This window comes from Cibotium barometz, chromosome 9, assembly GCF_041138505.1.
Source record: "Cibotium barometz isolate CiBa-2024 chromosome 9, ASM4113850v1, whole genome shotgun sequence".
In the NCBI taxonomy this organism is placed as follows: domain Eukaryota; kingdom Viridiplantae; phylum Streptophyta; class Polypodiopsida; order Cyatheales; family Cibotiaceae; genus Cibotium; species Cibotium barometz.
This window is the reverse complement of record NC_141054.1, coordinates 26,182,866-26,210,489: the sequence shown is the minus strand read 5'-3', so window position 1 is coordinate 26,210,489 and position 27,624 is coordinate 26,182,866.

Sequence of the window (27,624 nt, the reverse complement as noted above, 5' to 3'; positions counted from 1 at the left end):
ATTACTTGGCCTTGGTAAAGGTTCTTTTTCTCGAGACAGCTATTTTCATATTCTTTCTCAAATTCCTCAAGTGAAATATGTTCAATATTCTTCTTTTGAATAAAAGAATTCATGGGATTTACAAAAATCAATTCTACCCATATTTCCTAATAATGCTCGAAATTCCACTTTTGATAAATATTCATTAATTGAATTATATTAAAAATTCCTCTTTTTTTCATTTAATTTCTTCGATCTCAAATATCATGGGAATTCCTCTTTTTACATTTAATTGATTGAATTCTAAATGTCATGGAAATTTCTCTTTTATCATCAAATAAATTTATATAAAATTTCTCTATTCTTTAATAAAAATATCCAAAATATTTTGCATGCATAAAATAAATTTAATAAAAATATCCATTAATTCAATATGCTAAGAATTCCACTTTTACTATTTAAATGATTGAATTTCAAATTTCATGGGAATTCCTCTTTTATCATTTAAATATTTCTCATGCATAAAATAAATTTATCTAAAATTCTTCTTTGAAGTTTAATAAAAATATCCATTAATTCAATATGCTAAGAATTTCACTTTTTCCATTTAAATGATTAAATTCCAAATGTCATGGGACTTCCTCTTTTATCATTTAAATAAAATTACCATAATTTTCTCTTTTCTTAATTATTTAATTATGCATAAACCTTAAAAATTAGTTTTCCATTGAATGTGATGAAAATCATTCTTTTAGCATAGGATGACCAATCCTAGAATATGGTATAAAGTCCTCTTTTCATGTTATGCATAAGAATGAATTATGTATCAATTTCTTAAAAATTTTGCCATAGCTTCGCTGTATTACTGATAATTTTTAATATTTTTAAAAAGAATAAACTTAGTAATACAATTATGATAGTATAACTATCTTCTAAACTTAAATCCAATTTATGGATTTAAATCATAAGATTATCATAATTTTAGAAGTATAAAAGTATAAAAAGCCACTTTCTTAACCTCTAGCTTCACAAGCCTAGAGTTTGATTTGTGAATTGAGAATTTATCAATGAGAAGCATCATTTGAATAGAGAATTGGTCATAGGAATGACCATTCTTTTGGGGAGAGAGAGATAAACATAAAAAGCATCCTAATTAAGCATAAATGTAAACTTTTCTTAATTATTCATTATAACTCTTAATAAAAGCTTGATTTGCATTATAAACACTTAATTTAGAAACAATTACACTTTACCTCTTGTTTTTGCTTGCTTCTCTATCTTAGAAGAAGCCCCCAACCAATCAATTGGTTAGTGTGTTGAGAGGAAAGCTCCAAGGAAGGTTGAAGAGAGAGAGAAGCTCCAATCTCTCCAAAATGTAGAGGATTTTTAAAGGATAATAGAAAATATCATTATTTTAATGTAATACTGGCATGGTATATAGTTGAGAGATGAGAATACAAAAGAATGAGGGTCTATTTATAGGTGAGGGAGGCCACTAACTGAGTCCAACTAAGTTCTAGAATTTTCCAAGTTCAGTTTGGACAAGATTTAGACCTAGTTTGGCTCCCTTCGTTTGATTTGGTTTGATCCAAGAGAGAGGAGAGATAAAAATTTCACAATTTTATTGAATTAAAAACTCCACCACATGTGTGAAATAGGTGCCTCCTTGAAGTCTCCCCCCCTCCTTATCAAGGTGTCAAAAATGTATCATTATTCTAAAATATCTCTTTTTTTTAGTAATATCTCATAGTTTTTAACTAATAAACCTTATACTGAGTCAACTCTTCATCTTATGTGAGCATTTACTCATTTTTGGGAATTTTCTTTTATTCTTTGGATTTATCTCATCATCCTAGCACTTGGATTAATCCAATTGGTCCATAGGAACCTTAATTGGACCATAATCTGGAAATTTTTGAAAATCTTGACCCTTAGGCTAAGGTTTTTTATACACATTTTCAATTAATTCCAAATACACATTGGAAAGTTCTTTTTGAAATTCTGTTTTAGGGGAAACCATTTTAGACACTAGGAGGATTTTTATATCCAAAAATATCTCAATTTTGGATTATCTCTCTCTAGATATTTTCTCTCTCTAGATATTTTCTCTCTCCAGGTCAAAACAAGGTAAAACAAGATCTTTCTTTTGTTCCAGAGAGGGGAATAATTTCAAGAACAGAAGGGGAGGTACTTACTCCTTTACACCTCAAAAGCTGGAGGGAGGAATCTTACATCCCACCCCACTTAAAAAACACGAGATAGCCTCATCTCGTAGCTGGAGGACAACTCTTTCCCTTAAGATCCAACTGATTTCGGGGTTCCTTATAGTCTGGTCAACCCAATAGAATCCTAGGATAAAGATCCCTTCTACAAGAAGAACATATAGAACTCATTATCAGATAACAATTCATTCAAAATATATCATTCATATCCTTAACACAATAATGGTCCATTAGACCGAAAATTCCATTTGAACATTCCTCCATGGGAATTTCAGTTATGCATGTTTTTAATTTGTCATCTCTTAACTTGATCCACTGGGTCAAGTATTAACGTAGTAATTTGTTAGCATAATCCACTAATCTCAATGATTTGCTAAAGTCCTTATCACCATTCCAGTTATTAATATCATTACTGGGATTCGCCCCATTCATCCTCATTGTGGTTTTGTTCAACTTATCTTCTTCCAACTAGAATTCAGGAATCATCATCTTTCAATGAGAATCCAAATCAACTCATCAATTCTCAAAACCAGAATTTTAAAATCATATCAACCAGCATTCAAATTCATCATCTAGATAGCATTTTTGCTTATAATTTTAAGGTCTTAGATTTACTCGTATATACTGCCAGTAAAGAGCTACAGTTATACCCTTGGTATATACGGGTAGTCACGATTCTTAGAATTATAAGGTAAATACCATCATGTCTAGGCCTCAAGCAAGTCAAGGATTCCATACAATTGTGGTACTTCCATCTAAAGACCCAATTACCTATTTATGAATCTTCATTCTGAATATCAATTTGTATGAATTTCATCACACAATTACAATCTTTTACTGGTACTTCATAAATTTTTTACATTTCTGGCTTCTCAGTTGTTCCACTTTAGCCAATTCGCTATGATACCAGTTGAAAGATCCCTGCCCCCTCTGCGCAACGAATTCGCTATGATACCAGCTAAAAGATCCCTGCACCCTCCATGCAACGAATTCGAGGTTGCTAGTAATGGAAGTAGCACTTCTTGCGCAGGGCAGAGCCTCTCACTTGAGGCCTCGCCCATGGATATCCGGACAAGAGACTAATCCCTCGGTTCTTCCAAAATCGAACCCGAAAAAACTTCCCTCGCCCAGAAAGCATGGTCAATTCCTCCATGATATTTTTACTCTAACATAGTCAAGGTCATCATTGACCAAACAATCCGACTGAATCTGTAAGTCACTTGGTCAGATCAAGGAAGAAACTTGCACTTGGATCATAGAGACCAACGCTTTTTTCCTCATTGAGAGGCACATCCGTTGATTCTTTTCCATAGAACAACGACTGTCCGGGATTTACTTCATCTATTGTACCATAACAGAATTGAGTCTCATTTCAAGGATCCATCAATCCAGCCTAACCCTATCTATTCCCATGGGTTACCAACCACTGTGGTGATAGGATCCATTTAGGAATTTGGTTATGTTTTGTCCCGGGTACCAGGGGAAAAGAGTTCCCAGGCCCCCTAGCCGGTGCTTCATGCAAACTTCAAGATAGTCACACCACTTACACACCCTCACAGATTTAACTATCTTTAAAACAATCTTTTTATGAAACCATAGTATCACCGATCATAATCCTCCAAAATAGCTAGTTGAATTCTAATTTCTAATCATTCCTTCATCGGTGTACCTATGGCATCGTTGGCAACAACCAGAATGCTCACCACCTGTCCACTCAGGGGCCTTTTCAATAGTTTCTAGCTCATAGTACTCGAAAATATATTCACTTATAAAAATCTAGATGGACTCTCCGTTGAAGATCAGCAAGATCAACAAAATTATCCATATAAAAGAGCCATGGACTCATCCATTGAGGACCAGCAAGGTCAATCAACCAGATCCATTGAGGACCAGCAAGGTCAATCAACCAGATCCATGCCCGGTTCAGAAAACAACTCTAACTCCTTGTTCCATTTTCTTCCTCGACGCACGCGTGGGTATCTTCGGTGACCCAAAGCCCGAGCACCGTATGGTCAGCACCCTCTAGGATCCTTCGCAAGTCACCTAGCACTTCACTCATAGGCCGCTTCCTTGGTCCCTCATCCACCGTACGGAAAGCTCACCATTTAAATCGAACTGAGGCTAGTCAAGACCTCGGCCGAGACCTTGCTACGCGAGACATCCTCCATTGACTCTCCGTCAGTTGTTGCAACTTTATCACTTAGGTCTCCATGACCTCATTCACAAGACCATCAAAATGCTTCCTCAGCATTCTTGACATAAAATAGTCATTTAAAAACAGGTCATAAATACAGTTTCTACTATAACGAACTCTCATCTTTCCACATTGTTTCACATCAATCTACATTTCTTAATCTAGGTCCAGTCATATGTATTCCCATAGTCCTTCATCCATTCTCATCCAATTACATCATGTTCCATCTCATCACATCCATCCACATTTATCCTTATCACATCTCATCACATCCATCCATCTCATCACATCCATCCACATTTATCCTTATCACATCTCATCCATTCGCATCTACCCATGTTCACATCTCATCACATTACATTCATTAACATCTCATCCATTCATATCTACCCCGATCCACATCACATCACATCACATCCATTCATGTCATGGGAATCCCTCTTTTATCATTTAAATATTTCTCATGCATAAAATAAATTTATCTAGAATTCCTCTTTGAATTTTAATAAAAATATCCATTAATTCAATATGCTGAGAATTCCACTTTTTTCATTTAAATGATTGAATTCCAAATGTCATGGGAATTCCTCTTTTATTATTTAAATAAAATTACCATAATTTCTCTTTTCTTAATTATTTAATTATGTATAAACCTTAAAAATTAGTTTTCCATTGAATGTGATGAAAATCGTTCTTTTAGCATAGGATGACCAGTCCTAGAATATGGTAGGAAGTCCTCTTTTCATGTTATGCATAAGAATGAATTATGTATCAATTTCTTAAAAATTTTACCATAGCTCCACTGCTATTACTGATAATTTTTAATATTTTTGAAAAGAATAAACTTAGTAATACAATTATGATAGTATAACTATCTTCTAAACTTAAATCCAATTTATGGATTTAAATCATAAGATTATCATAATTTTAGAAGTATAAAAGTATAAAAAGCCACTTTCTTAACCTCTAGCTTCACAAGCCTAGAGTTTGATTTGTGAATTGAGAATTTATCAATGAGAAGCATCATTTGAATAGAGAATTGGTCATAGGAATGACCAATTCTTTTGGGGAGAGAGAGAATTTATCAATGAGAAGCATCATTTGAATAGAGAATTGGTCATAGGAATGACCATTCTTTTGGGGAGAGAGAGATAAACATAAAAAGCATCCTAATTAAAGCATAAATGTAAACTTTTCTTGATTATTCATTACAACTCTTAAGAAAAGCTTGATTTGCATTATAAACACTTAATTTAGAAACTTCTCAAGCTTGAGAGGGGTTGAGAAGTGAAAACATTGAGAATAGTAGAGAAAAACCATAAAATTACACTTTACCTCTTGTTTTTGCTTTCTTCTCTACCTTAGAAGAAGCCCCCAACCAATTAATTGGTTAGTGTGTTGAGAGGAAAGATCCAAGGAAGGTTGAAGAGAGAGAGAAGCTCCAATCTCTCCAAAATGTAAAGGATTTTTAAAGGATAATAGAAAATATCATTATTTTAATGTAATACTGGCATGGTATACAGTTCACATATGAGAATACAAAAGAATGAGGGTCTATTTATAGGTGAGGGAGGCCAGTAACTGAGTCCAACTAAGTTCTAAAATTTTCCAGGTTCAGTTTGGCTGAATTTGGATAAGATTTGGACCTAGTTTGGCTCTCTTCTTTTGAAAAACTGACTTCATGCAAACCCTTGTAAGCACATATAGAAAATGCATTCGACACAGCCTGCACTTAATGTAATGATGTTGCTATGCTACAAGACGTGCTTTACACATGTAATGAAAACTCATGGATGAGCTTCTTAGTGATAAAGCATGCGCTTACTATAATGATGTTGTTGTGCTACTACAAGATGTGCTTTACACATGTAATCATGGTGTTGTGCCGTTCAGCAGTAGAGCTTCCCACTTGTTGCTTTGATACAAGATGTGCTTTACACATGTAATGATGCTATTGTGCCATTGTAATAGTAGAGCATCCCACTCAAGGACACAATAATGATGTTGATGTAATGTTGTTGTGTCATTCAATAGTGAAGCTTCCCACTCCACTACTGCAAGATCATGAGTTCATGATGCCTTGATGTGTTGTTACAAGGTTGCAAGCTAATGACACCTTGCTGCCCCTTCTAATCCAAAGAGGGAAAGGCTACCTTGCACACTTTCTTGAAATTGCACCAAGATTTTGCACATCATCCTTCTTCTTACAGTATTCCTTCAAGAACTCCAAAATTTGGCAATCTAGGGTTCTAATGTTGAAGAAATAAAGGCTCTAGAAAATTTCAAGAAATTCAAGAAATCAAGCAATAAAGTGGATTAGGGTTTTTGTGATTGATACAAATCAAAAAATGATTAACACAAGTTTCAATGCTAATCTTCTCAAATCAAGAAATTAACAAAATCTGAAAACTATGTAATTTATTTTTTGAAAATGATTAAGGCTCAAATCAATCCCTAATCAAAGCGTCAAGATCTGCAGTGAATGGGGACCTAGGGGTTGCATTCATTAGCATGGACTACACACATGTCCCATTTATCCTAGGGGAGTAGCACCTGACATGGAAAGATTGCCATGCATCATCCATGGAAGCTTGGGCATAAGCTCTAAGTAGACAAGATGTCATATCATCATGAAGGGTAAAAAGGGTACAATATCCATGAGCCCTATGCCTAATACAACCTAAGCCCCCCCCCCAAAAGTACACATGTAAATGATCCCAAGCCCAAATGCCTAGGCCCCATCCCCCATGTGCATGTGCTTACCAAATCTACTTCATTATAGGTGTGGTCAGTCGCCATGCAGATTCTTTCAAGAAGCACTCCTTCATCCCTATTTTCTTCCTTATGCTTTCTTCCGTACTTTCTTTCTTTAGTGCTCCATCACTTTTACCTACTTTAACTCTTTGCTTATTTCTTTCCCTATTTTAACTCTTTGCTTATTTCTTCAACTAACTTCATTCCTTTTCATGGGGGTTCACGTTACCCCTCTCTATTGGGTTGGTAAGGGTTCAGAATGTGTCTTGGTTAAGCCATTATGGTTCACGTTACCCCTCTCAGAGATCCTCTTTGTTTCAACTAGATTCGAAGGTGCGGATCCTTCACCAGATTCCTTCCAAGGTTGATCTTCTAGGGTTTCCTCCGGAACTTCCACCTGCACAAGGTTCTGTTGATTTTTCTTATTCTTTTTATCTTTGTGAAAAAATCCAAAGCCACCATCGGCAGCAGTATTAGGACTTTGAATTTCCTCCAGAACTTGGCCCTAATACATAAACTGAATATACAAACCAATATTAGTCTTGGAACTAGACCCAATGCTTCAAAGTTATGCCTTCAATTGTTGCTAAAATATAATCTCGGGGGGTTCACCTAAAAATATGTAATTATACCATGTAAGTTCAAATGAAGGGGTATTTTTATTCAAAATTTTAAGGTGAATTTATAGAAATACATTTACAGAAGGCATTTTTCATCAATTTTTTTAAAAAAAACCCGTAAGTCGATAAAGGAAAATTGGTCATTTTATTCATGAAAAATTCATTGAGAAGGGGTTCTTAAATACCCCTTAAACGCACGGGATACATAAGGTTTCTTAGTAGTGCACCCCCTGAGAATATAATGGGTTCTTAAGGGGTTCTTAAATACCCCTTAAACGCACGTGATACATAAGGTTTCTTTAGTAGTGCACCCCCTGAGAATATAATGCGTGCCCATAATGCATGCCCATGCCACCGAATTGCATGTAGAAGCATAAAGATACAGGCCCATGGCCCTTTTGCACATGTATGTAACTTTATAGGTCAAAATGATCATCTCAATTAAAAATTTGAAGTGCAACATGTTCAAAGCCTCTTTGTGGTTATTCTACTTGTACTCCTTGGCCACAACCTTAGAGCCAAAGTAGAATTCCATGTCCTTATATTGAAGAAGGTGGCACATCCACAACCCCTTCCAAAGGCAACTCAAAGATTTCAAAAACATATTTTGCATTAAATTGGATATTGGCTTGGGATACTTTGATTATGTTGTTCTTCTATACCTCCATCAGCTGCTCCAAAATATATTCTCCAATAAATTAGGTATTGCCTTGGGCTATTTTGATTATGGCGTTCTTCTATACCTCCATCAACTGCTCCAAAACATCGGTGTTGAGCACCTAAGGATTCTATGGCAAACAATGAGGCAAACTACAGTAGGCCCACCTTCTCCAGCCAAACACGGTTAAGATTGAGATTAACATCAAGAACTACATTGAGTTTCTCAAACTCAACCATGGCTACGAATGAAAACTGTAAGCAGCAAAACAAAAGATATTATATGAGCACAAATGGAAAATAAAGAGTGGGTGATGAAAACATTAAAATGTGTTAGTGATGTTCTAAACGGCCAAAAGATCTACGCATGAATTCATGATGGTGATACTGAAGGTGCACAATATTTGAGAGGACAAGGCGACGAAGTGAGAGAAGTGAAGCAAAAGAAAGGCCGTCCATAATGTGATAATAATAGCCCAATTTTAATATACATGAATCAATGCATGATGACAACGTGGATGAGGACACATTATGAGAGGTGCCTAGAGCTCAAAACAAACATGAAAAATGGGAACATCTAATGTATATAAAGAGGATGACATGGATCCTAAGTGGAAAAAACAACATGGTGACATGAGTGGATAAGAGAAGGTGTTAAAAAACCAAAATAGAAGGAGCATGGAAGAATAAGGGAGCTGGTGCAATTGTTCTAGAAGGCAGCGAGGTGGCGACATACCAAAAGGGCAAATTGAGATAATTTACGGGAGATAGACAAATAGAAAGAGAGGAGAAGCAAGGGAAGCAAGAGTGAGTGAAGTGTGCATTAGGAAATGAATGGGATCTTCTTGGGCCCTTTAATTTGTCCAAGCCTAATCAAGGTGATTAAGGAATAGCCAAATGGGGGGTTACCATGTGGACTGAAATGTTGGGTTTTTAAGAGAGGTGTAAGAGTGGTCAAAGGGTGCACTTTTTTCCCCAAAAGGGGGGGAGGCAATTTTACAATTTTCGAACCTCCATAGCTTCTACATACAAGCTCCGATTTGAGCGGAGATTACAGATCCGTGATCTACGCATCAAGAGCTTTCCATAGATATGTTACATGATATGGTTTTATCCGCTAGATTTTAAATTTCATATTCCCTCCAAAATTCAAATTCGAATAAAGTAGCCATTTCGAAGCTTCTAATTAGAAAACGTTTCTTCTTAAGAGAAAAGGTTTGACTCCCTTAAACTGCCAAATAAAAGGGCCCAATAAGCCTTCCATTGAAGAATCTATAGTGGAGAGACAAGCTGCAGACAAAGGGTCTTCTAGTTTTCAAAAGTTACAAAAGTGGGATTCACTGCAATTGAGGTGGAATTGGGTAAATCAAAGCAGAGAAGGCACAAAGGTCCAATCAGACACAGGAGATGTGTCCCTGGTGGTGATTTCTATGAGGTTACTCTGTAAGAGACATGGTTTAGTTCAATTCATCTTAAATTTTGCGACTATCAATCGATTGTGTGCTGATTTGTATCTGCTTGGGAAGGATGTATAGTTTGTCATTGTAGTTTCACTGCAATTTGTATTTGTGAGTGAACCTAATGATTAGGAGAGTAATAGCTGGAGCCTGCCTATGCAAAACTGTAAGATTCCTCCTCAGCCTGAATAATGACTAAGCTTTTACTTCAATCCCCTGTAATCATTCCCTACTTTAGAATACAAGAAAATATTATTTTTCTTGTTTTGCCTAGAGAGAAAAAAATTCTAGAGAGAGGTAACTCAATATTGAGATATTTTTAGATATAAAAATTCTCCTAATATCAATAATATATTTTCCTGAAACAAAAGTTCAAAATAAATTCTCAAAGGTGCATTAGGAATAAATTAAAATTTATATAAGGGACCAACCTAAGGGTCTAGATTTTCAGAAATTTCTAGATTATAGTCCAATTAAGGTTCCAATGGGCCAATAGGACTAATCCAAGTATTGGGATGAGATAAATCCAATATAAAAGAAAATACCCAAAAATGAGTAAGTGCTCACATAAGATGAAGAGTTGACTGAGTGTACAAGGTTTATTAGTTAAAAATTAGGAGATATTACTAAAAAAATGAGATATTTTAGAGAAATGATAAATTTTTGACACCTTGGTAAGGAGAGGGAGACCTTTGAGGTAGTCGCCTCCATCAAATGTGTGGAAGGGTTTTTAATTCAAAAAAATTATGATATTTTTATCTCTCCTCTCTCTTGGATCAAACTAGATCAAAAGGGGAGCTAAATTGGTCCAAATCTTGTCCAAATTCAATCAAACTGAAGATGGAAAATTTTAGAACCCAATTGGACTCAGTTAGTGGCCTCCCTCACCTATAAATAGACCCTCATTCTTTTATATTATCATCTGTGAGCTAAACCATGCTAGTATTACATTAAAATAATCATATTTTATTATCCCTTAAAATTCCTCTACTTTTGGGGAGCTTGGAGCTTCTCTCTCTCTTCAACAACTCTTGGAGCTCTCTTCTCCATTTGCTAAACCAATTGATTGGTTTTGGGCTTCACTTCTAGAAAAAGAAGCAAGCTAATCCTTGAGTTAAGAATGAATTTTATGGTTTTTTGTTAATTTTCTCAAATAACTTCTCTTCTCAACCCCTCTCAAGCTTGAGAAGTTTTCTGATTGGTTGTTTTAAATTCGAATCAAGCTTTTCCTAAGAATCTTAATGAATAATCAAGAAAAAGTTAATCTTTATGCGCTTATTTAGAATGCCTTCTTATGTATATCTCTCTCTCAAAAAGAATAGTCATTCCTAGGCTAATTCTTTAGCAAAAGAATGCTTCTCATTGATAAATTCTTATTTTAAAACCAAACTCTAGGCTTCTTAAGATAAAGAATAAGAAAATGGTATTTTTATGATTTTATCTTAACTAAGTAATGGTTAATTCTTTTAGATTATTCATAAGTAGTTAAGAACTACTTTGATTGATTCTAAATGAGAAATAGATTATCTTATCAAATTGGGAAAGGAGGAATAATGGAATTAGCTTAACTTAGTGGGATAATCATAATTAAGTTTATGATTAAAATTCATAGTTTAGATTTAAGCTTGAAAATAGATCTTCTATCATATTTTCAAGCTTAGATTTAAGCTTGAAAATAGATCTTCTATCATATTTTCAAACTATGAATTTTATGATATAAAATTCATAGTTTAGATTTAAGCTTAAAAATAGATCTTCTATCATATTTTCATTACAATGTTTTATTCTTTTGAGAAAATTAAAAATTATCAGTAATAGCAGTGAAGCTATGGCAAAAATTTTAGAAAATAATACATATCTTATTTTTATGCATAATGCTAAAAGAGGACTTCCTACCATATTCTAGGATTGGATATCCTATGCAAAAAGAATGATTTTCATCATATTCATGGAAAATAAATTTTTAGTATTTATGCATAAATAATTAATTAAAAGAAAAGAGAAATTTTTGATATAAAAAAATTTATGCAAAAAGAGGAATTTCCATGATAATTGAGATCCAAGTAATTAAATGATAAAAGAGGAATTTTTGGTATATTAAAATAATGGATATTTTTATTTAATTTAAAGAGAAATTTTAGATAAATTTATTTTATGCATAAGAAATTTTTAAATGATAAAAGAGGAATTCCCATGATATTCAAAATTCAATCATTTAAATATAAAAAGAGAAATTTTAAGCATATTCAAAAAAATAGATATTTATATTTAATTAAAAGAAGACTTTTTATGGTATTTTAAGTAGAGAAAGGTTTAAATTAAATTTTGGTGATAAAAGATGAATTTTCATCATAATTCCACCTATTAACTTGGTAGAAAGAATATTCTTAGATATTTTATGTGGATAAATCACCAAATTGATATCTACCCAAAATTAGATTAATGGAAGAAGAGTATTTTTTATAAAAACCTGATATTCTCGTATAGAATCATTTCTTAATTTATTATGGTTAGAAAGCAATGGAATTCATAAAGTTAGAATTTTCCTTATAGTTAGAAGTACAATAGATGTTTATCTGAAGAAAATCCTTCTGAATCAAAGATAGAAGTAAACCGAATAATTTTGGTTAAACCAGGACTGTGAGAATGGTGGTCAATAAACTACTTGCCCATCTCTCGATCTAAATCAAGCAAAAACCTTGTGACCAATTCCAATTCTTGACACAAAGAATAGACTACCACACTGACTTAGCATAGTTTTCCCTTAACCAAAATAACCAAGAATCTAGTTGGAAATTCAGTCAAATGATGGGTAGTTTACCCTGATGAGAGATCAATGACTCTCATTAAGAAAATATGGATTAAAGAAAAAGGGTTTTGTGGAACCAATCTCAAAATGGGAATTCTACTTGCATAGAACCTTTGTTTTCTTTTAAAGGACTATTTTACGCCAGAATGTTGGAGGAAGCATTGGTATGTGTTTAACTAAGAAGAGCCTCGTCGTTGCAACAACTGGTGGGGAGTTGTCGAGGGACGTCGCTCGCGCGGCAAAGCCTGCCGAGGTCTTGACCAGCCGCCCGCGGTATGGTTAAAATGGTGCGCTTTCAGTACGATGGGCGAGGATTGACGAAGCGGTCCCTGAGTGAAGTGCTAGGACACCTAAGTAGGATCCTAGAGAGTTCTAACCAGGTTATGTACACACTCACAGTTGTTAGGACACCCATGCATACGTCGAGGAAGATACAGATGAACTAAAAATAATGACTTTTGTGAACTGAATTTTGATATTAGATCTCGTTGGTTGACCAACTGGTCTTCAACGAAGAGTTTGGATGATATATTTTGTAAAACAATGGACTTAATATTTTGGAGGATTATGATCAGTAATACTATGATTTCACTGAAAGATTGTTTTAAAGACATCCGAATCTGTTATAATGGCAATTTCCTATTGGGTGCCTGGGAACTCTTTTCCTCGGTACCCGGGCAAAACATAACCAAAATTTTATAATGGAATCCCACCAATAGAGTGGTTGGGTGGTTGGCTAACCCATGGGCCAGTTAGGCTGCATTGAGGGATTCCTGCAATACAAATAGTTACGATTAAGTTACGTTAGTTAGATTAAGTCCTAGGAAGACCCTTATTCTGTGGCAGGGAATGAGCGGATGTGCCTCACTAAAGGAGGAAAAAAGCGGTGATTCTATGGACCAAGTGCAAGTCTCTTCTTTGATCTGACCATGTGACTTTCGGGTTCAATTGGATCAATTTGGATAGTTAAGACTTTGACTCGTTAAATCAATTCTCCTGTTAGATGATTTCCTTGGTGGAATCGCTCGTGCCTCTTCCAGGCAAGGGAAGTTTTTCTTCCAAGCAAGGGAAGTTTTTCTTGGCTTGGAAGTTTTTCTTCCAAGCGAGGGAAGTTTTTCTTGGCTCGGTTTCGGAGGAACCGCCGGGCTAATCTCTTGTCCAAATATCTGTGGGAGCGAGGCCCCGTGTGGATTTCTGCCCCACGCGAGAGACTGACACTGCTTCCGCCAACAGAGCCCTCGGAGGGGGTATCACAGAGGGGGCAGGGGTCTCACAGCTGGTATCAGGAAAAATGAATTCTTATCACAAATTTATAATAAAAACTCAGAAAGAGCATTTACGTATTGTATTTTCATTCCTTAAGCTTTATTAATGAAGATTTTTAATCAAAGAATTTGGTATATAGATGGAAGTTCCACACTTATCCGGTATTCTCGATCTCACCTAGTCACAAGATATGATTGCTTTTGCCTTCAAGCATATCATCTCTTCTGCTAACAAAACTCAAACAAGCCAAGCTAGACTCACAAGCCATTTGGAGGATTTATATTTCCCAAACCCAGCGGAGAGACGGCAGCACAAGTGGTTTGCAGGGCAGTATGTCCACGCCTCTTATGACCAGCACGTGATGATGAGGAAAAATATCTCGTTGGTCATGGTGTTATTTTATATCACCCTATGCCTTGAGATTTCAAACTTTCCTACCATATCTACAAACTTCTTAGCTGATTTATTCCAAAGGAGAAGATAGTAGCTCCCTTTGGCACTGAGGGAACGTTTGTATCGGGGCATGTCTGTAGCCCAGTATCGCCGTCTTATGGATTTCCCAAGGAGGTTTTGACTTTCTAGAGCCGAGATGCTCTATGTACATATTGCAACCTTTATATAAATAAAGAAATGTTTTGTTGAAAAATTCCATGTTATATAAGTGATTGTTTATTATATGACGAATTGAAGAAGCTAGATCTATTACTCGGACATATATCATAGATCTCCAATAAGATCGTTTATCTTGTTTAAGCAATTATTTTCTGAACCTCTTAAGTCTTAGGATCTCGTTGACGAAATCAAAATAAAAATTTAATAATGTATCATTTTTGGCAAAATTATGAGGCAAGCAAACCGTGGCCGACAGCCAGATCCTCTCACAAATGAGGAAGAGCTTGACCCTGACGTTCGCAAGGCTCTTCACAGAACTCAACCACCAGGACCCTTCAAAGGTGAAGGGGAGAACTTGGGCGAGATTGTGGAGAAATGGGTTGAAGCCATGGAGGAATATTTTAATGTCACCGGATACAACGAGAGGAGCAAAATGGCTCTCACTAGGCTGAAGATTGTGGAAACAGCCAAGGTGGCATGGAGAAACCATTGCAACACTAACCATCTGGATAGGAATACCCAGTCCTGGAATGATCTCAAAGCTTATCTAAGGAGGAGATTTTGTCCCCCCGGATTTTTAGTAACCAAGATGAATGAATTCTTAGAGTTAAACCATGGGAGAAAAACTATTGAGGAATATCATCAGGCATTTGCTCTTCTCCTCAAGTACTCACCACCGCTAGATGAAGAGCAATTTATGGCCATGTTCATTCAGGGAATGAATGAACCTTTAGACACCCTGGTCAAGAATACCAAGCCAGTTTCCATGGCTGAAGCTATAAGAATGGCAAAGGACTTCGCCAAAGCCTTCATCGTTAAAGTCCCGCTAAAGCCAGCTCCCTCATCCTTCAAGAGATTCCAGACACCGGGAAGTTCTTCCAACCTTCCGCCTCTAAAGAGACACCAAGGTCCCAACCAGAATCTAGAGTTAGCAAGTTTCAAGAATGAAGGAAGACCTTTTCCTTCGAAGTTCTTTCTCAGGAACTTTGGCTCTTTCAATAATGCCAAGGGAAGAGCTTCGAAGTGAGAACAGGTGCTTTGGATATCAGGGGTTTGGGCACCAGCTCAAGGATTGCCCATCTCCTTCTGTGGGCCAAGGAAGCCAGGGTCCCAGAGTTTAGAGACAGACTCCTTTGTATCAGTCCAATCAGGGTCCCCCGTGCCAAAATCAGGACAACCCCATATGAGTGGCCTGAAGCCTCCATGCAAAACAGTCTCTGAAATCCCTCCCAAAATTGGAGTAACCAAAGAGAGAGAGTTTCACCTCAGACTGCAGCAGCTAGAGCCGTCACTATAGCTAAGAAAGTGGAGGAAGAAAAAGGATAGATCTATGTCGCAATTGAGCATCAGGGGAATTATCATCAATTTTCAATCCTCCAAACTCCAACAAAGTATTAGGGTAAGCAACTTACGCTTTTGATTGATTCAGGCAGTACTCATTCTTTTATTTTCCCAAGGATGTCCGCGTAAAGTTAGTCCTAAATCAAAAATCAAGGAAGCAAGTAGAATTGGCCTGTAGGATTCCTCCCTCCATCTTTTGAGGTGTAAAGGAGTAAGAACCTCCCCTTCTGATCTTGTAATTATTCCCCTCTCTTAAATAGAAGAAAGATCTTGTTTTATCTTGTTTTGGCCTGGAGAGAGAAAATGTCTAGAGAGAGATAATCCAAAGTTGAGATATTTTTGGATATAAAAATCCTCCTAGTGTCTAAAATGGTTTCCCTTGAAACAGAAATTTAAAAAGAACTTTCCAATGTGCATTTGGAATTAATAAAAAAATATGTATAAAGGACCTTAGCCGAAGGGTCAAGATTTTTTGAAAATTTTGGATTATGGTCCAATTAAGGTTCCTATGGACCAATTGGATTAATCCAAGTGTGGGGAGGATAAAAATCCAATGAATAAAAGAAAATACCCAAAAATGAGTAAATGCCCACATAAGATGAAGAGTTGACTGAGTATAAGGTTTATTAGTAAAAAACTATGAGATATTACTAAAAAAATGAGATATTTTGGTATAATGATACATTTTTGACACCTTAGTAAGGAGAAGGGGGGACTTCAAGGAGGCGCCTATTTCACACATGTGGTGGAGTTTTTAACTCAAAAAAATTATGATATTTTTATCTCTCCTCTTTCCTAGATCAAACCAAATCAAAAGGGAGCCAAACTAGGTCCAAATCTTGTCCAAATTCAGCCAAACTGAACCTAGAAAATTCTAGAACCTAGTTGGACTTGGTTAGAGGCCTCCCTCACCTATAAATAGATCCTTAGTCCTTTGTAAAAAAATCTGTGAACTATACCATGCCAATATTATACTAAAATAATGATATTTTTTATTATCCCTTAAAAATCCTCTACTTTTGGAGAGAGTGGAGCCTCTCTCTCTCTCTCTCTCTCTCTCTCTCTCTCTCTCTCTCTCTCTCTCTCTCTCTCTCTCTTCAACCATCCTTATAGCTTTCCTTTCAACACACAAACCAATTGATTGGTTGGGGACTTCTTCTATGATAGAGAAGTAAGAAAAAACAAGAGGTAAAGTGTGATTTTATGGTTTTTTCTATACTATTCTCAATGTTTTCACTTCTCAACCCCTCTCAAGCTTGAGAAGTTTCTTAATTAAGTGTTTATAATGCAAATCAAGCTTTTCTTAAGTGTTGTAATGAATAATTAAGAAAAGTTTACATTTATGCTTAAATTAGAATGCTTTTATATTTATCTCTCTCCCCCAAAGAATGGTCATTCCTATGACCAATTCTCTATTCAATTGATGCTTCTCATAGAGAAATTCTTAATTCACAAATCAAACTCTAGGCTTGTGAAGCTAGAGGTTAAGAAAATAATTTTTTATACTTATATGCTTAAAAATTATGGTAATAATATGAGATAAATCCATAAATTAGAATTAAGGTTAAAAGATAGTTATACTATCATAATTACATTACTATGTCTTATTCTTTTCAAGAATATTAAAATTTGCCAGTAATAGCAGTGGAGCTATGGCAAAAATTTTAAGAAATTGATACATAATTCATTCTTATGCATAACATGAAAAGAGGACTTCCTACCATCTTCTAGGATTGAATATCCTAGGCTAAAAGAATTATTTTTGTCACATTCAATGGAAAATAAATTTTTAAGGTTTATGTATAATTAAATAATTAAGAAAAGAGAAAATTATGATAATTATATTTAAATGATAAAAGAGAAATTCCTATGACATTTGGAATTCAATCATTTAAATAGGAAAAGTGAAATTCCTAACATATTGAAATTAATGGATATTTTATTTAAATTCAAAGATAAATTTTAGATAAATTTATTTTATACATAACAAATATTTAAATGATAAAAGAGAAATTCCTATGACATTTGAAATTCAATCATTTAAATGAAAAAAGCAAAATTCCTAGCATATTGGAATCAATGGATATTTTATTTATTTTAGATAAATTTATTTTATGCATAAGAAATATTTAAATGATAAAAGAGGAATTCTTATGACATTTGGAATTCAATCATTTAAATGGAAAAAGTGAAATTCCTAGCATATTGAAATCAATGGATATTTTATTTAAATTCAAAGATGAATTTTAGATTAAAAAAATTTATGCATGAGAAATATTTAAATGATAAAAGAGAAATTCCTATGACATTTGGAATTCAATCATTTAAATGGGAGAAGTGGAATTCCTAGCATATTGGAATTATTGGATATTTTATTTTAAAAAAAGAGAAATTTTAGAAAAATTTATTTGATGATAAAAGAGGAATTTCCATGACAATTAGAATTCAAGTAATTAAATGTAAAAAGAGGATTTTCCATGATATTTGAGATCCAAGAAATAAAATGGAAAAAAGAGAAATTTTTAGTATAATTCAATTTATGAATATTTTTCACACCTTTATCTAGGCCAAGTAATTGGCAGAAATTTAGAAAAAGTCCCATTATCGGTATCGAAGTAGAAAAATCTACTAAATGGGAATAGGATGTGAATGGATGTGATAAGATGTAAATGGGATGTGATAGGATGTGATAAGATGTAAATGGGATACGATATGATGTGAATGGATGTGATAAGATGTAGATGGGATGTGATAAGATGTAAATGGGATGTGATGGATGTGGTGTAATGAAAATGAATGTGGATGCGATGTGAAGTAAATGGATGTGGATGTGAATGATGAGATGAGAATATGAGAGGATATGTGAAAGAGTGAGATGGAAAGTAAATAGATGTGTATGTGTATGTGAAAGAATGTGATGTAAAAGGATGTGGATGTGTATGTGAAAGAATGTGATGTAAATAGATGTGGATGTGTATGTGAAAGAATGGATGTGGATGTGTATGTGAAAGAATGTGATGTGATGTAAAGAGATGTGGATCTGAATGTGATGTGGATGTGGATGAGATGTGATGTGATGTGATGTGATGTGAATATATATGGATATGAAGTGATAGATGTGGATGTGGATGAGATGTGATGTGATGTAAAGAGATGTGATGTGATGTGATGTGAATATATATGGATGTGAAGTGATAGATGTGAATGAAATGTGATGTCATGTGAATCGGGATGTGAATGAACAATATCTTATGTGAATGGATGAGATGTGATGTCATGTGAATCGGGATGTGAATGAATGATATGGGATGTGAATGGATGAGATATGATGTGATGTGAAGAATCGGGATGTGAATGAATGAGATGTGATGTGAAATGGATGGGATGAGATGTGATGTAAATTGGGATAGATGTGAATGGATGATATGTGATGTGAATGAATGTGATGTGATGTGATGTGAATCGGGATAGATGTGGATGAATGAGATGTGATGTGAATGGATGAGATGTGATGGGATGTGAATCGAGATAGATGTGAGGTGAAATGGATGTGATGTGATGTGGATTGGGGTAGATATGAATGGATGAGATGTGAATGAATGTGATGTGATGAGATGTGGATATGGGTAGATGAGATTGGATGAGATGTAATGAGTATAAATGTGGAAAGATGTGATGAGATGAAAAATGATGTGATTGGATGAAGGACAATGGGAATACATATGATTGGACTTGGATTAAGTAATGTGGATTGCTGTGGAACAATGTGGAAAGACAAGAGATCGTTATAGAAACTGCATTTATGACCTGTTTTTAAATGATTGTTTTATGTCAAGAATGCTGGGGAAGCATTTTGACCGTCTTGTGAATGAGGTCGTGGTGGAGACCTAACTGATAAAGTTGCAACAACAACTCATGGAGAGCCAACGGAGGACGTCTTGCGTAGCAAGGTCGACCGAGGTCTTGACGAGCCTCAGTTTGATTTAAATGGTGAGCTTCCGGTATGGTGGATGAGGTACCAAGGAAGCAGCCTATGAGTGAAGCGCTAGGTGACCTGCAAAGGATCCTAGAGGGTGCTGACCATACGGTGCTTGGGCTTTGGGTCGTCGAAGATACCCACACATGCGTCGAGGAAGATATTGGAACAAGGAGTAAGAGTCGTTTTTTGAATTCGGGTATAGATGTGGTTGGTTGACCAACGGCGGATGAGTAAGAGTTGTTTTCTGAATTCGGGCATGGATCTGGGTGGTTGACCTTGCTGGCCCTCAAAACGGATGAGTCCAAGGCTCTTTAATATGGATCTGTTGGTTGGTCTTGTTGATCTTCAACACGGAGATTCCATCTGGATTTTTATAAGTAAATATATTGTCGGGTACTATGAGCTAGGAACTATCGAAAAGGCCCCTTAGTGGACAGGTGGTGAGCGTTCTAACTACCAATGATGCCATAGGTACACCGATGAAGGAATGATTGGAAATGAGAATTCAACTGAATATTTTGGAGGATTATGATCAGTGATACTATGGTTTCATTAAAAGATTGTTTTAAAGTCAGCTGAATCTGTGAAATAGGCAATTTCATATTGGGTGTGTAAGTAGTGTGACTATCTTGAAGTTTGCATGAAGGGGGCCTCGAAACTCTTTTCCCTGGTACCCGGAACAAAACCTAACCAAATTCCTAATTGGATCCCATCACTACAGTGGTTGGGCGGTTGGCTAACCCATGGTACTGGATGGGATAGGCTAGACTGATGGATCCCTAAAATGAGACTCATTTCTGTTATGGTACGATAGATGAAGTAAATCCTAGATAGTAATTGTTCTATGGAAAAGAATCAATGGCTATGCCTATAAGATTCCTCCCCATCCTCTCAGGAATGTCCAGTATCTTCCCCTGTAGTCAAATCCCTCTTCAGAAATATAAAAGATCTTATTTCTACCAGTTTTTGCCTAGAGAGAGGAAATCTTCTAGAGAGTGGTAATTCAGTTTTTAAATATTTTTGGATAGAAAAATATCTCATCTTATTAAAATAAGTTCCCTTGAAATAGAAGTTCAGATATCTTATTTTATCCATTACATCCTATTGTGTTAAACCTTCATAGTTGGTGTCGGTTACACCAAAACTCTGATATTCTGGACAACAGTGTCAAAAAATTAGACCTGTTTGTTCGACATGACATTCTTGAGACACCAGCCAACTACGAGGTGATAGCACACAGCTATTAGTGGATTATAAGCCATGGGTGGCTCGAAGCTTACAATACTCACACTAGCATCTCAACTTATGTGAGTCTACCTTATATGACCCTTTTGGAATTCTAAAACTATACTTTAATATCTATAAACACTTAGAATCCATGTTAACCAATGTACTCTACAATTTTGATGCCACCCATATTGAATATCCTACCAAAAATCCTAAGGATATCCCTAACCTTCAAGATTTTATGAACTCTCACAAACCTAGCCACCCACTCACTAGCACAGGTCATGGTCAGGAAGAGGCATCGTCTTCATCTTCCATTTTCACTTACCCTGTATATTCTAATGTTGCTAGTAAACTCCTTAATCCCTATCCTAATGCCCCACCTACTAGCACATCTCAGGCCGATTGCATATTCTCTACTTTCGCTCCTCATCAACAACAGATAGATTTCCCACTAACCCTCTTGCCCGCGAGGAGATACTAGCACCTCACCCGTCTTCCAGGTACATCCTTAGATGGAGGGGCCATGGTGGGCATAAGCCTGAATAAAGATACAACCCATCGCTTGGAATTTTCTTTAAAATTACAAACCCCTCCAAATGAATCTAGAATCTTCACAAAACAATGAAATCTAATCCTTTGTGAAGATATCTATATTAGCCTCACAAGTCGACGTAATCCTTTCATGCCTCACCAACAAGTGGCTACTTCAACAACAACAGCTCAATAAGAGTCTATGCAACTCAATTCTTGTACTTCATATATATTTGTTTTATTAGAGCACTTACATATACATAAGGAAAAATAGCACATGGGAAGAAGCCTATAGAAACATGTCCTACTCAACAACATTTGACAAGAATCATGCCTCAAAAAAGGACTTCATCAAAGGCATATTCAAATGATGAATGTCACTTCAATGAATCAAATGAGGAACTGAGAAACACAATCTTGTTCTAGTGATTGTGTCTACGTTCCTCTAAATCATGCCTTCTCTTCTCCCCCATTATTAACATATCTTAGCTTCCCCACTAACACAAATCACATGTAACCTTGCTTATGATTGCCAAAAACAAAGTGAGCCAAAAAAAAACAAAAAAAATGCATGTTCACTAAAATATAAAAATGCAATCATTTGGAAAAAAACCCCACCCCCTCACCCCATTAGGAATTCCCAATAAACTACTAACCTTTTCATTTACTAGATAGCCCTTCTTATTCCTTCCGGAGAAACAAAGACCATTAAACGTTACTCTACATCACAAGCCATCAACAAAGCTTGTCCATTCTCCCCACACAAAGGTCTTCCTTACGATCACGAGAGGACACGATCAACATTAGGAAGGGAGAAATTTTAACCTATTCCTAGGGTTAACAAGTGCTACTACCATTATCTTATATCAAAGAGTTAAGGTAGATACACCAAAAGGTCATACATTCAAGATATGAAGCAATGGTGTCCAAAGCTATAGCTTGGACGAGCGCCCATAATTGTGTGACGGAATCCTTATGGCAATCCCCACTTCAAGAGCAAGTGGTAGCAAGTTAGGATGAAGTCCCAAGTGATGTACTTCATGGATATATTATGAGAGTAGTCATTGTAATAGCATTAGGTCGTCTCTTATGAGCCTAAAGTTCTCGGTCGGCCATAGTTTAAGTGAGTGTGAACACTTATAGCCATGTATATAATTGAATTTCTCTCATAATACAAGGATACTCTCCCATTGTGCAATAGAGTCTTGCTCTTGCTAATCTCTTTCTCTAATGCATGCTAGTGAGTGTGTGTGAGTGATGTGAGGTGAGAGGAGGGAGGATTATACATAGTGCAACACGGTGGTGTGACAATGCTTGCGGGAGATGCAGTGGAATTGCTTCTCGAGGAATTGTATAGCTTGGAGACCTCGAGGGTTATGAGTTCGGCCGTTGGAAATATCCTCTCATAACAGTTGCGGTTCACCAGGTAATATCTTGTTGGATGTGTTCTAAGGAGGGTTAGGGTGAGCCATAACAAAGAGAGAAAGACACAAGAGATGAATAACTGAATTTTATTATTTCTTCTTCTCTTCTCTACAGCCATATAACTAAAATATAAGAGTACATACATAAAGGGAAAGTACTCTCCTACAACAATAACATACAATGGTTGATCCATAGTGTGAACCCAACTATATGAGTTGGCACTATAACTATGTCAATAACTCTAGTACTCCAAAGTGGTTGTCACACATCCTATCATGCACTGGTGGCATATCAACCATAATGTAACCAACCATGCCAATGGAATAAGTGCGAAAGCTATCACCTAGGTGGGTCATCAATGTTCGCCGCTGTCATTAGCACTAGTTGAGCTCGATATGTCAACACTCTCCCTCAAGCTCAACTCCATAGAATGCACTCCAAGTAAACTTCTAAACATGTGGAGCTTCTATGTTCCCAATGCCTTCATGAAGATGTAAGCCACCTGATGCTCTGTGTTGATATACACAAGATCTACGTCATCTACTATGCTAGAACCTTCTCCCTCACAATGTGCTTCATTCTAGCATGGTATACTAGGTTACTGGGTGGCCAATTGTATACTACTCATGTTCTCAACCATATCACCAAGTATCTTGTTGCATGACGTGATCAATGCAAGGATACAACACAAAGATGCAAGCAGGAAAACAAGAGACTTGACATTCTTATTTAGGGCTCTTGTAAAAAGTTCCAAGTTGTAGGTGAGTATGGGAGTGGGCTTGAGAATAATCCCACATGGGAAGTTTTGGGAGTTTTAGGAGTTTTAGTATAAAAAGTGGCTCATTTGAGAGCTCAAGGACACATTTGGCTAAACTCATGCTTGAGCTCTCTTGAGACTAGCTCTCCCTCTTGTTCATAGAGGTGCAAGCTCTTCTCTCTCCCCATCTACACTATTGTATGAGCAATGCTCTTCTAATTCAATGCAATGAGATGATGTTTTTCTCTCTTCTCATCTCTATTTCTCTAGTATGCATGCTTCTTTGTTGATGCTTGTGGATTCTCTATTAGGCTTTGTGTGGTAGTGGATTCAAGCTTAAGCTTCTCCATAGCTTGTAGCTTATCCATGGGCAAGGCATTGCTTGAGTAGTGATTGAGAATGCATGTTTATTTCAAGTTCCATTAAGCTTCAAGGTTTGTGTGCATGCTAGGGAAGTAAGTGCTTGAGAATGAAGTATGCTTTGAGCTTGTGTATGCATTAGCTTAGCTTTCTTCTTGTATTGGATGCATGAATGAGTGGGATGATGAGTGAATGAGTTATGGCAAGATTGAGCTTGTGTGTGTAAACCTCCGAAAGGGATGCAAATCCCATTGGATTGAGCTACACACGAATCATACTACTCATGCTACAAGTGAGAGAGTCTTCCATCTCTCCATTGGCACCGCTGCTGGGGGGAAGACTCAAAACTGGTTGAGAAGCTTGCATAACTACCACTATTTCTGTTTGTTTTTAGGATTAGGGTTAGCACGAGTGTGGAATCTCGGAGCTAGTGATTAGAAGAGAAAAAAGGTAGATTACAAAGACAAAGGAGGGGCCGGATAAGGTCGCAAATTTTATTTTTTATTTTTTGTTATCTTTTTTTTAAAACACACAAAGAAACCATGCATTGTGACGGGTTGTAGCTCTCATGGAGCATTGCTATTGGGTGCGTTGCTAAGCTCTTCCATAGCTTATGTAAGTTCCATAGGCTCTCAAGTGTGAAGGCCGGCTGAAAGCAGAAAAGGCGAAGGTTGTGGCGCCAAAGGTGGCGACTGCAGCTGTGAAGGCAGAGAAGCGAGTGGGCTATGTAGGTGAGGTGGCCGCTGCAGTGGCCAATGTAGGAAGTGAAGGAGGTGGCGTAGGCCTATGCTTGTTGACGGCGGCTGCAGCAGAGGCGGCTGGCCGAAGAAGGTGAAGCCAAGACCGTCGACGGTGGGGCCAGAAGGCAAGCAGCCACAGCAGCTGCAAAGAAGGCCAGAAGGCGAGAACGGTGAAGGTGGGGCCAGAAGGCAAGAAGGGCGAAGGTGAGGCCAAGCATCAGCAAAGGCAGGAAGGCAACGAAGAGTAGCCGACCGTGGCGAAGGTGGCCGAAAAAAAAAAAGAAACACTAAGGAGGCAACTGCGGCAGTGCTAGGGTGGCCTAAAGCGAAGGTGAGGCCTCACTCGCTAGCAGTAGACGAAAGAAGCGAGAAGGAGGTGGAGGTTGTGGCGAGACTGGAGGCTGCAGCATTGTGACGGCGGCAGCGTGGAACTGCAACGTCAAACTACAACTACGTCGATGACAACAGGGAGCTCTGTCAGACCGCCTGGATGGAGGTCTGCCCCACCGACGGACGGGACTGTGCCAGAGCATCGAAGTCTATCAGACGACTGGGCCGAAACCAGATCTGCGTTTGCAGAGGGGTTGAGAGGGGGCTAGAGGCAGGCTGCCCACTGTCGGTCCTGGGGTGGCTGGTCACCTGGTCACGAACGGACGAGGGACTCACCTGGTCACGCGAATGAGCACAGCAGCAGAGAGAGCCGGCGCCTCAGAGGGAAGCGGTGGTGAGCTGGTCGAAAAAGAAGGTGAAGTGGCCGGCAAAGGAGAGCAGCAGAGGAGTTGACCACGAGGCAAGGAGGTGAAGGGCCACGAGGAGGCACGTGAAGGAGAGGTGGCCGGCTAGATAAGGCGGCGAGCTCATTGAGTGCGGCAGCAGACGACATGGAAGCGAAAGGCCAATCTTGAGGAGGCGACTGCAGAAATCGCAGAGGCGATAAGGCTGAAGGTTAGTATTTTTTTAATTTTTAATTTTTAATTTTTAATTTTTTGTTAATTTCCATGTTCTTTGTATTTTTTGAAAAAAAATAATTTAAAAAAGAAAAAAACAATAAAATAATAAATATAAATAAATATAATTTTAAAAAAAGAAAAGAAAAGAAAAGAAAAGAAAAGAAAAAAACTATAAATTATGTGTTTTATTTTGAGTCCATATTTTTTGCATATTCTGTATTTTTTTAAAATTTTTGTAAATTTTTTTACATAATTAGTGTAATTTGCATAATTAGTATTTTTTAGCGTAATTCATACTTTTATGTAATTAGTAAAAAAGTTAAATAAAAATAAATAAATTAAAAAATAGATAGTTACACACATATACATGTTAGTTGCATTTAGTGGTTAGCTAGGGTTTATAAAAAAAATTACATATATATATATATATTTGTTTTTAAAAAATTTTAAAAATAAAAAAAAATCAAAATTGGACACTACAACGTGCTAAAAATAGCATATGAACCTACGCTCGGGAACAATACTAGGGGGACGTTACACTAGTGCACCATCTAGGTTAACCACTCAAGGGAGCGGCACTCAATCGGTTGTTAGCAATTTGGAGAGCATTCTCGAGACATCTTCGGAGTCTCAAACAAAGAGCCTCTCAAGAACCGAGAGTGATATTTCAATGGACATAAACGAGTCATTTGGCATGAATAGACCATCCACACCCATTGGTATGGCAGATTCTGCTAATCCATTTGAAATCCTAGATGGGGAGCTGATTGACAACATGAGACTCCATTTCTTGTATACAAACGCGCATGACGGTGAGATCTACAAAGATCCAATGAGCCGGTTTGTTGTTAAAATTGCAGACATTCATTCTGCATTTGAACCAACACCATGGGTAAACTACCAAAACGATATGTACATGGGTAGAAATGGAGTACGCTACGAGGTCACCAAAAATCCTGAACAAGTGGATGCTTTGGGTGTACTTCAACCTAGCGCACAAGCAAAGCAGAAAAAGGAGCTTCCATCAGACCCAAATGTGCCAGGAACATCGCATAGACCTGGTACGCCCAATTCTTTACTTGAAGAATTGTTTTCTGACAGGAATTGGGAGGATAGAAAAACGGGAAAAGAAAAAGAGACCAAGAAAAATCCATGGGACATAGTAAAAGAAATTCCACTAGTCAAAATCTATCAAGACGACCCAATTAAAGAGGTGTATAGGGATGTGGTAGAAACCTACTATGCAACCACTAAGCACCTGCCGAGCTTAGAGCTTCGAGTCACACATACAATAACTGTAGAGCATCTAGATGGTTTCACTAAGCGTGTTCATGATAGATGGGGGAACGACTTTAGAACCCTTGAATGGCCAGAGGTTAGGGAAATGACATGGAAAGGAAGGCCCCTTTTCACTGAGTAGACACGGCACATCCAGATGAATCTGCTTTTCGAGGAGAAACACTAGCACCACCATGGGCTAGAACCCCAAGTGTGGCTCGACCAGCACCTTCCATGCGAACAACTGCTAAAGGACCAGTCTTACGAGGAGACCCGGGGCTATTAGAGAATCTAGGGGAGAAGAAAGACCACGAACAAGTGGATATGTACCTCCAAGAGAACCCCATAGACCAAGTGAACTGACATTTGAAGAGCCTAGATTTAGAGGCCGAGACTCATATAGGAGACATGACGATAAATATTCTAGAAAAGTGAGACCATTTGCACTGCAAAAGCTTGTCAA